The sequence below is a fragment of the Mirounga leonina genome, unplaced genomic scaffold (assembly GCF_011800145.1).
Source record: "Mirounga leonina isolate KUSES-001 unplaced genomic scaffold, KU_Mleo_1.0 Mir_101608, whole genome shotgun sequence".
NCBI classification, from domain to species: domain Eukaryota; kingdom Metazoa; phylum Chordata; class Mammalia; order Carnivora; family Phocidae; genus Mirounga; species Mirounga leonina.
The window spans coordinates 2,098,766-2,110,596 of record NW_023270163.1 but is presented as its reverse complement, the minus strand read 5'-3'; positions in this window follow the sequence as shown (position 1 = coordinate 2,110,596).

Genomic DNA, 11,831 nt, shown 5'->3' with positions numbered 1-11,831 from the left:
AAGATCCTGTGTCTGTCAAGAATACAGTATTCTTGTATTTTAAAAAATTTATATAGATGGTATTATGATAGGCATTGTGGCTTCTGATGTTTTCACTCAGTGCTGTTTCTAAGTTCTACCCAAGGGGGGCTCTAAGGCCCCCTCTAATTTATTGCTTCTACTGCTGCAGAGTATTACATAGTACATATCCACATTTTTTTTTATCCACGCCCTTGGTGATGAACACCTTGGTTGCCTCCAACTTTCAATACCACAAACAACTCTGTGGTGAATATCCTTGTACTTACCCTTTTATGGTCCTGCAGTGTGAGTTTCTTTAGAGCGATATTCCAGGAGTGGGGGCTGCTGGATCACACAGTATGTATATACTTAATTTCACTAAGTTCTGCCAGATTGCTTTCCAGAATGGCTACACTAGAGTACACTTCGATGTACATGAGAGGACATGTTACCTCCCAGCGTTTGATATCAGATTTTCACATTTTTTACAGGAGTATGGACGTCAAATGTTAGTTCATTGTTTCATTTTCATTTCTTTGATCACTGGTGTTATATATTCAGTTTTCCATTTCTGCGAATGGATTATTCATATTTTTGTCCATTTTTCCTATCGGTATCTCAAGAGTTTGTTCTGCTGTTAATTTGAATATCTTATATAGTCTAGATACTAATCCTTTATCAGATTTTGACAATGAACATTTCATCTCCCAATCTGTTACCTGTTTGTTAAGATTACGTGTCTTTTGCTGAACAGAAATCCCTGTTTTGAGCCATTTTATCGAACAACTGCATCACTAGATAATATTCAAAACACACAAAATAATTTGTTATGCTTATGTAAATCATGAAACGTGATGATAAATTAACACCCATGAATCCACCACCCAATTTAAGATCAGGAAATTACCAATGGTGTTTAGTGTGTCTTTGTCCTCGGCATAGCAATTCCACCTGATAGCAACCCCCTCCCAGAGGTAGCTGTTATTAAAAAAAAAAAATGTTTTTATTCTCATGAGTGCTCAATTTTAACCAGTTTTTATATACATCCTAAACAATGTATTGTTAATTTTTTCCTGTTTTAAAGATTTTATTTATTTATTTATTTATTTATTTATTTATTTGAGAGAGAGAGAGAAACAGCATGAGAGGGGATAGGGTCGGAGGGAGAAGTAGGCTCCCCACTGAGCCGGGAGCCCGGATGTGGGACTCGATCCCAGGACCCTGTGATCATGGCCTGAGCTGAAGGCAGTCGCTTAACCAACTGAGCCACCCAGGCGCCCAATTTTTTCCTGTTTTAAAACTTAATAAAATGGTATCAATCTGTGTATATTCTGAATCATGTTTCTAAGATCCATCCATGTCAATGTGTGAAGTTACCCTCTTACACTGTGGGTATTCATCCTTTCTGATGGCTGAGTAATATGTATATATGAACCACATCTTCTTTATCCACTCATCTGTTGAAAGGCATCTCAGCTCCTTCCACAGTTTGGCTATTGTGGACATTGCTGCTATAAACATTGGGATGCACGTGCCCCTTCTTTTCACTACATCTGTATCTTTGGGGTAAATCCCTAGTAGTGCAATTTCTGGGTCGTAGGGTAGCTCTATTTTTAATGTCTTGAGGAACCTCCACACTGTTTTCCAGAGTGGCTGTACCAGCTTGCATTCCCACCAATAGTGTAAGAGGGTTCCCCTTTCTCCACATCCTAGCCAATACGTGCTGTTTCCTGTCTTGTTAATTTTTGCCATTCTAACTGGTGTAAAGTGGCATCTCATTGTGGTTTTGATTTGTATTTCCCTGATGGCTAGTGATGTTGAACATATTTTCATGTGTCTGTTAGCCATTTGTATGTCTTCTTTGGAGAAGTGTCTGTTCATGACAACTTTAAAAAGTATTCTGGACTTTTTGCTGGTTATATGTGTAGCAAATATATTATTCCAATTGGAATTGTTCTTTTCAGTTGTTTTATGGTTTTTTTGGAAAACATAAATTCTAAGTTTTAATGTAATTTAATTTAGCAAACTTCCCCCTTATGAATACTGTTTTTTGCCTGGTTTTAGAATAATTTCCCTACCCAAGTTATAAAGTGAATTGCATATTTAATTCAAAGATATTTAGAGTTTTACATTTCTGATTTAGGTATTTCATATATCTTAAGTGGATTTTTATGTGTGGTTTGAGGTAGAGATCCATTTACATTTCTTCCATATGGAAAACAGTTGTTCCAGCAAACCGCATTATGTTTATTTTTGTGGTTTTCCCACTGATCTGCAATGTCACCTGTCATCTATCAAATTTTTATGTATCTTTGGGGCCTATCTTTGGATTTCAATCTCCCCCACCCCCACCCCGTGCCACGGTGTCACGTGGCACTGGGTTTTGTCTTTTGTATTGCAGTTAAGTATTATCACTGCACCAATATCATTCATTTACTCATTCATCCCTTCAACCAATGCTAAGCATCCGCTATGGGCCAAGCACTTGTCTAGATCATTAGATCTTATCAGTGAACACAAGAGAAAACTACCTGCCCTTCTAGAACTTCCAGTCTAGTGAAGGAGAGCATCAATAAAGTTATAAATAATTAAAGTGTATAAAATATCAAATGTTGACAAGTGCTGTGAAGAAAAATAAAGCAGAGACAGAAGATAGGAAGTGTCAGATGGGTTGAGGATTGCTATTTAAATACAATAGTCAGGGAAGACCTCACTGATCTTAGTGGAGACCTAAAAAAGATAAAAAGGTGAGTCACAACAGATACCTGAGGATACAACCTAGCAGGTAGATGGAACAGCTATCCGAAGAGGATAGCAATGCAGAGAGGCCAGTATAGCTGGGAGTGGAATGAACAAAGGGGAGACAAATTCAGAGAGATTGCATGGGGCAAGAACAATTATTACAACACACTTTTAATTTCTAAAGTTTTATAAAAATCATGGTATTTTGTAGATCAAATCTACCCATCTTTTACAGGAATATCTGGGTGACTTGGCCATCCTTGTATCGCTATTTCTCTAAATACAATTTAGAATCAACTTATCAAATTCCTGTAAAAGTCTGTAGAAATTTGATTGACATTTCATTGAAAGTATATATCAATTTGGGAAACTGTGATATGTTCTATCCTTCTGATCGCGAGTTTCCTGATGTAGAAACATGGTATCCCTTTCATGTACTTAGGTCTTCTTTTGTGTGTGTTTGGGAATGCTTTACTACTTCTTCGGTGAAAGCATTATACATACATCGTTAGTGTGAAAACCTGCATATGGGGTCTGCTTGCCACTTCCCTCACCCCCTGGTCTACACTGTTTTCACTATACTGCTCTTTTTTCTGTCCCTCAAGCACCTCAAGCACACTTTGTACCTCAGGATGTTTGCCCTTGCTGTCTCCTCTTCCTGGAATGCCCTTCCTCCACATAGCTGTGTAGATCCCACCCACACCACCTTCAGGTTTCTGATCAATTGTGACTGTATTAGTGGGGCTTTTCCTGACCACCCAGTTGAAAATAATGCCCTCCCTTCACCTGCTGTCTCTCTTTTCTTTGTTTAGTTTTATTTTCATGACAGTTTTTACTCATCAATATCTATTCAAAGTGTATGTTCCCCCCCATAATTATTAAGTTTTTGAAATAGATATAAAAATCCCTAGAAATTTTGTGAGCTCCTCTGTGGGATAAAGCCAGAGGAGTGAATAAATACAGTCTGCAAAACCAAGTGGCTTCTAAATCACTGCTCCCCAAGAGAGCAAATGTAACAAGTTCTTCTCTCAGTCCAGTTTGGAGAAGCAAGCTAGTGCTTAGTCTGAAAATGCAAATTTCCACTACTGCACACTGGGTGTTCTTTATGGTTGGCCCAAGTTCACAGGATATCACTGATCTCTGACCATTGTTTTCATCACTAGGTTTGGAGTGCTGGGTCATCTAGTAAAAGGACAAGTTAACATTAGTGGAGGATGTTGCTACATTGTTATTCAAATATCTATGTCATTTAGGGGTTGTTTGGAAATGTTCCCCTTTAACATAGTGTTCTCTCTTTCTCTGAACATATATGTGAATATATATATATTCCCTGGTGTGACATCTATTTGTAATATTGATCATTGAGATGTGAAAACATTCCTTATTATAAGTGGCAGTCTAAGAAGAAAGGATCTGAAGCAGAAAAATCACTACTAGGTGTAGAAAGTGTGAATTCTGCAGTATCCTCCGATATATATTAATATCAAAACAAATCCCTTGAGCAGATTCACCTAAGTTGTATTGAGCAGTGTTCATCATGAAAACATCCCAGGCATAAATGCCCAGGACTTGAATTTTGCCATTTAGAGCAGGAAACATAATTGCAAAGAAAGGGTCATAAATATCAATATTGTTCACATTACTACCTTTTGCTGAGTGCCTACTCTGTGCCAAGAATGATGCTGGAAATCAAGAAGCATTAGGTCATGCAATCGTCAAACAAGTCTGGCAAGTAGGTACTAACGTTATCATCATGCTAATAAGTTACTTGAAGCTCAGAAAGCTGAAGCAACATGCCTGTGTCACATGACAGCAAGAGGAGTAGCTGGGATTCTAACCCAGGGGTCTGGATCCAAAAACTCTGCTTTTGCCTACGGCATGTTGTAGGCTACATTGAAGGCTGAGGAGACTGAGACCATTTGTAACCATAAAAAAAACACAGAATCACAGTTTCACATCTAGACCACCCAATCAGCTCATTGAGGGGCATGTGGAAAGCGTAGCTCAGGAAGTTAACTAATTTTATTATTTGTATTTATCTCAAGTTACAAAGCATTTTTTACACATTATCTCGTTGAACGCATTATAACGACAGGTGTAACTTCCATTTTCTAATTGGTGAGGTGCAGAGAGATTCTTACTTGCCTGGAGTCATCTAGAAACCAGGACTCAAACCCAAATCTTCTGGCTCTAATAGATGTGTATGTTCCTGGGGCACCTGTTAGTGGAGCCTGTGACTCTTGGTCTTGGGGACATGGGTTTGAGCCCCACACCGAGTGTAGAGATTACTTTAAGAAAAGTAAGAAAAGATGTATATGTATATGCATATTTTAAACCTTATTCTGAATTATTTAAATGGTTAGGTAATTTAAAAATATGAAATTGATTTGTGTATGTAAAATTAATTGCTGTTTGCCCTTTTCCATTGAAACTCATGTGTGTGTGTGTGTGTGTGTGGGTTTATTTATATGTATGTATATTTCTATTTACCAAAAGTTCTTTAATCAAAGGGAAAGCATAGTTTTCTTGTTAAGTTATAGTAGCGGTTGTAGAAGGGGGCATCAGAGTGATAATAAAACATGCCATCTATTTTGCTATTCTAAACACATCTCCTTATTTTTAAAATGTAGTTATGAAAAGCATAGTTTTAAATCTGCAACATATGGCACACATTAGTGATAATACATGTTTGATGGCTAAAACGCTACATTTTATTATTCCATTGTGATTTCTATTTTATTATTTATTGTCTGCAGTTAGCAAAATGCTATTATCTTACCTCTAGGCAATTGTTCTTTGCTTTAAGGAGATGAGGTTGCTTTTTGCCAAGTTCATACATCTTTGGAATAGCTATTTTATATTTGTTCAATCTTGACATCTAGATCACAGTATGTATAATGTAGTGTAGTATCATTAGAAGCTCTAGAAATAAATGGTTCCTAAGAATATGAAAATACAAAACAAATAGAACAAGCAAAAGAGAATACTAGTGGCAGATTTCAATGACATACTACTTTTATCATACCTTTTCCCACGTTTCATGTTATAAAAAGAATTTCTTGAATTCTTGTTTTCCACTGCAATAGGCATAGCAAACAACATGTTTAATCACTGTTAATGTTTCCTTTTAGATTTGATTACTTTCTACCTAATTCATCATCTCATCTTGTCCATTACTGCTTTCTGTTTACTTCAGTTTGCAGACGTAGAAAGTGTGAATTCTGCAGTGTGTTCTGATAAATATTAATAGCAAAACAGATTCTTCTGAGCAGATTCACCTTAGGTTATATTGAGCAGTATTCATTATGAAAAACTATCTTGTTAAAATAATAGTAACAACAAATTATTCTCTGATTGTGTTATATTATGACTAATTAAAACCAAAAACATAACTCTGACCTCAGCATAATTTAATGTTCTCCTGCTATTTCCCTGGACTTATGACCATTTTCTCTAATGTAATTTTCTATGTTGGGAAAAATGTAATATTTTTTCTCTTGTGGATGTATATGTTCCAAGATAGATTGACTTTATAATTTCAGAGATAATTGAAATAAAATATATAATCAAAGTTAAAGTAAATATATATATAGCCAAGCTAAAATGCTTTTCTGATCAAAAGGATATCCATTCTCCCGGCACCTGGCTGGCTCAGTCCATAGAGCATGCGATTGATTTCAGGATTGTGTGTTGGAGCCCCATGTTGGGTGTAGGGATTACTTAAAAATAAAAAATCTTTTAAAAAAAGGATATCCATTCTCAGTAACCATAATAGTTTTTCAGAAGTATAATCAACTGTGAGTGTGAGTGTGTGTGTGTGTTTAAGGATTAAGAGTATTTAGAATTCAGTTCTTGTTCTGCTACTAGTTAGTTGTGTGACTGTGGGCAAGTCACTTCACTGTTCTAGCCTCCTTTTTGTCATCTGCAATGTGAGGAATTTGGCCTTCCTAATCACTAATGCTATTTCTGTGTGTGCATTTTCTTTGGTAGCCTAGGTCAATTGCCACAGGGGACTAGAACAGAAAAACAAATAAGACACAGCTTTGACATAGAATAGGTTCCCGAAATATTTGTTGAATGAAATAGAAATAAATGCTGAAAAATGGAGTGATCAGCCTAAATTCTCTGCTCAGAACTGATTTGCCATTAGAAGCTTCCAGGTAGAGAGAGTAGTGTTAACTGGCCACCAAGTGCTCATGATTGACCATTATTTACCCTCTGATTGGCTTGACTGAACCCTAGTTCTCCCCATGGGCCCCTGAAATTTGACTCACCTGAAGCTTAAGCAAGCACCAAGGTGCAAAATATCCCCCCCCACAAGTTCATTTTGAGAACTGAGAATTGGTTGACCACAGAGAAAAATATTTCCTGATTTTACCAAGCGGCTCATTCCCAACCCTTGCCCTTCTCCTCCACAAAGTTCCTGCTAGTCCTGCCTACTCCTCCTTATGTAAGAGAAACTTTTCTCTGTTTGGTTTTGACACTCTCGTAGATCCTGAGGTCGAAGTGTTCTCCCTACTGTAATAGTCTTTTTGAAAAAAGTCTCTCCTTAGTTAGATCCTTAGTCTCTCCTTAGTTAGATCCAGGTTTGTTTCTGGACTGGTTCACTGATCTTCATAGTTATATTTAGCCTGATTCGTACAATTAAGCACAAAGATGAAGCTATGCAGAGTCTATGCCTCTATTTGAATTTCTCTATTGTGGCCTCCATCCTCTGACTGCACTGAAACCTTAACTTTGAATATTTTGTCTTCCTTGTGGTCAGACATAGAATTGAGGCTACATTGTATTCTCTCTTCAGTATCTATACAACTTTGACATTTCTGAAACATCCTTCTCACATGATCCTTTAACTTGTATTTTCAGGATCTGTTTGCTCATCCCTTCCCTGTCATCTGATTCTTGTAATTTGAATATATGTATCTAAGGACTTGGTTTAAACTTTCCTTTTTTAACTACTACAGCTTTTTTTTTAAGTTACTCCTATAGCTTAAGGATGCTTGCAATGATATATTTCCCATCCCTAAGCACTGTATTTATTTCTATTTTCCCATCTTCTGGATTTTTTAACTGGACATATAGGGAAAGGATTGGGCCCCTTCCTGGCCTAGTTGGGCCCTGTAGGACAATGAGAAGCCTCAGTGAGATTAACCATTTTGTGAGGAAACAAAGTGCCGAAAGTGGAATTGGTTGAGAACTTCAAATTGAGAACTCTCCCAGCCCGTTAGTGTTTCCAGAAATTTCTGTAACTAAATAGTGTGATTGTTGACAGCTAAAGAGAGGCTCTTAGTTGGCCACACCCCATTATAAAACATAGTCATGTTGCCACTCAGCGGGCTTGTCTTTGCCCTCATTTCATCTGGGCTTGCACAGCTTTGGCTTCACCATTCACATGCATTGACCATTAACCAGTCAGTTCATGAACCAGCAGGCATCTGAGCACTACAGTAAACCTCTGCTTACTTCATTCTGTTAGACCTAACAATTGTTTTTAAAAATGGGAGGGAGAAAGATTGCAGAGAAAGTGTAAAAACATGAATTGAGAGAAAGTGATGGGAAATAATAATGGAGAGAATGTGAGCCAAACTTGGGAAAATAAAGTTAGTAAAGGAACAACGTAATGAAAGGAATGAGAAAATAGAGAATAAAATACAAGAATGAAGTGTAACCTATGATACTGTAGAAAGCAAGAGTGAGTAAAAACGAGAGACTGAGAAAATAGAAATTTATAAACATGACAAAGGGGACAAGAGAATATGTGAAAATTAAAGAATACGAGACAGTTTAATGTGGGTGAGATGAGCCACTGAAATGAAATTTGAGAATGAAAACATGTTAGAGAACAGGAGAAATGTAGAGAATATGCTGAAAACGTGAGATTAAGCATGAGAATAATGTAAAATAAAGTACAAGAGCGTTTACAGGGAGAAAAGTGAGGAAATGAGAAGATGAAATGAACTAAGAGGCTTTGGTAACAAGCAAATAAGAGAGCGAGGTAAGAAAAAATGGGCGCAAGGATGAGAAACTAGAATGTTGGAAAAATGGAAGAAAAAGAAAAGAATGAGAAACCTGAAGAAACGAGAGATGAAAAACAAGGGTAAGCAAATAGAGCCAGGAGAGCATTTGCTGGAGTTGGCGGAGATGAGAGTGGAGGCGTCCTGCGGGCGAACCGGGGGCCGGCGGGCGGGGTGGAGGCCACGGGGCGGGGCGGGGGACCGCACATGCGCAGGCGCACATTCTGGCACCGACGGTACTTGGGAGGGGGTCCCCGCGGGGTCGCGGGTAGGGATCAGGAGCGGGTCGCCACCGGGGCAGATGTCAAGCCTCACAGATTCAGGTCAGCAAGGCAACCCGGCGGGAGGGATGCTGGAGAGTCCAGAACATTCAGAATGGAGGGGGCAAAGCGGGGCAAAGCGGGGCAGGGCCGGATGAAATGTGGCCCGTCCCTGGAGTCTGACCATTTTAGCTTGGGGTAGGTGGGAAGGAGTGTACAGACATGTCTTTACTCTGAAGTTCGAATTCGTTTGTTATACTTTGGCTGAGCTCTAGAGTCTCACGATTTCAGCTTTCAGAATCCCGTATCCTTTCTTTACCCTTACCTGGAGGTTGAATTTGCTTTCCTGTTATTTATTTATTTATTTATTTATTTATTTATTTATTTATTTATTTATTTATTTATTTTTTAAGATTTTATTTATTTATTTCAGACAGAGAGAATGAGAGACAGAGAGCATGAGAGGGAGGAGGGTCAGAGGGAGAAGCAGACTCCCCGCCGAGCAGGGAGCCCGATGTGGGACTCGATCCAGGGACTCCAGGATCATGACCTGAGCCCAAGGCAGTCGCTTAACCGACTGAGCCACCCAGGCGCCCCTGCTTTCCTGTATTTTAACTAATCTGCATGAAAAGAGGCTTCTACTTTGTAAACGCCCATCTGGCCCTCATCACTTGCTGCACTGAAATGGGAAGCACTGTTGCGACATAAGAGTATTTTGGACACCTTGGGTCTCCTGTCACTAGCGGAGGTCCCTTACTTTCAGCGCATAAGGGCTCCAGAAACTCTCAAAATTCCTTATCTGTTGTCCTCCCTGTGTTTTGCACAATTTTCCTGTTTGGTCAAGTCTTTGTCATCGCTTTAAAAAGAAATGCTTTTGTTTGGTTTGTTTTATATAGATTTTTCAGCAGGTTTATTGTTTATCAGACAGGTTTATCAAACAAATGCCTCTGGTTATTTATTTAAATTCTATTTTAATGACAAACTACTGCTTTTTAGGGAAGGTGACAGAGATGGTTTGTCTTTACTGTGCTAAATTAAAGAGGTGACTTTGGATCTTGAGCTAAGGATAAATCTAGGAAATGTCAATGATCTTGTGATTTTTGAAATGTGAAACAGTTTATTAAAATTTCATATAAACCACTTTTTAAAGAATATTCCATATTCTCTTTTTAGAAGCTTTATGTGATGAATGAGTGAAAGTGAATTAGTAGGTTCTAGGAATTAGGCATGCGCTTGAACAAGTGAACAAAAGAGAATTTTTTTTTTTTCCCTAAACAAATGTGCGTCCATGGTACCATCTAAGCTAGGAATTTACAGATGGAAAAAATGCCTCAGGATGATTCAGTAAATCCTTTTACCATGCAGATTTTTCCGCATGAAAATTTCAGTTTCTTCAGAGGGGAAAAAAGTTACCTTGATGGGGAATATATATATATATATATTTTTTTTTTTTTTCTTTTCCTTGCAAAAAATAGAAAATCCAACATGTAGTAGTGAGATCTATCAGGAACTGTTACTTCTAGTCAGTGGGCTGGTACTTGGCATTGCTGAGAGACTTGGGTCTAAGAGTTTACTAAGCAAGTAAAATTCATTTTTTCCCACCAACTGCTTTCTTCTCCCATACAACCCATTCTTTTTTTTTTTTTTTTTTCCTATTAAGCATTAAAAAAGTCATTGTCAGTTTATGGTGGGTTTGAAAACTGAGTCACTTGCTTCACACCCTGTCTTGGTTTCTAAGGTCTACTCTTGGAAATTTTCTGTTAAAAGATTCAACATATGTTACATGGAAATCTTTCAAGACATAACATAATAAAAAAGAAAAAAAGATCTTTTTTTTGAAGTATATTCACAATTCAAGAAAATGCCTATCCTCTGAATAGCTTATGGATAATTATTTTAATGTGATAATTCCCAAATAGATAATGTGTTTCTAAATTATTATATTTAGTAAGCTATTTTTATTTCTACATTTTATCTCATTGTAATGTAACTTCTAGATCTATATTTATTTGTTGTTAGTTCCTGTTTGTTTCATTTTTACTCTTCAGACTTTTGGCTTATCGGAGAACATTCTAATTAATATTTCTGTAAATTAATGGTAAGGGTTTTACAAACTACAGAATGCAAAGGGAACAGATGATCCTTCAAATTGGACAATCCAAGGATTATTTAAAAGATGTTTCCCTTGTAAATGCAACGAAAGAATGTGGCAATTAGAATTGAACCATATAAACGTGGACACCGATTGTGAACCCTAGAAAGGTGACAGTGTAATGAGATTTGACAGCATGTAGAAAGGTGGAAACTCATTAGCAAGCTAGGATCTGCATGAAAAAAATTGATTAGCATTTTTGTATTATGTAAGAAGATTGCTTAGCATTTCAGGAGGAGGGCAGCAGTTGTGTGGCATTTAAATATACTCTGAATTAAAAAGGATCAGTTTAAAAAAATTATGGAAAATTCTTATGCAAATGAAATGTAATCAAGCCATGCTTCAGACTCATTATGCATGATGGATATGCACTGCAACTTGTTTACTAATTCAAGGAGCAGAGGAATTCCAGTTATCATATTGTTTATGCAGCGCTCTGCCACACTGCTGGAAGTGATATTAAATTGATTACGTTAAATGGTGTAAACCAACAAGATGGGTCCTCATCCAACTTGACATTTATTTAATATGAAATGATGAGAATTTCTTACTATCCTGAAAACCTCAGCTTCCTCATAAATGTTGAAATCTTTCTGAGGTTCTTAAAGATCTCCAAATCAAGAGGATGAGAGAGAATATAGAGAAGAGAGGGCAACACTTGGT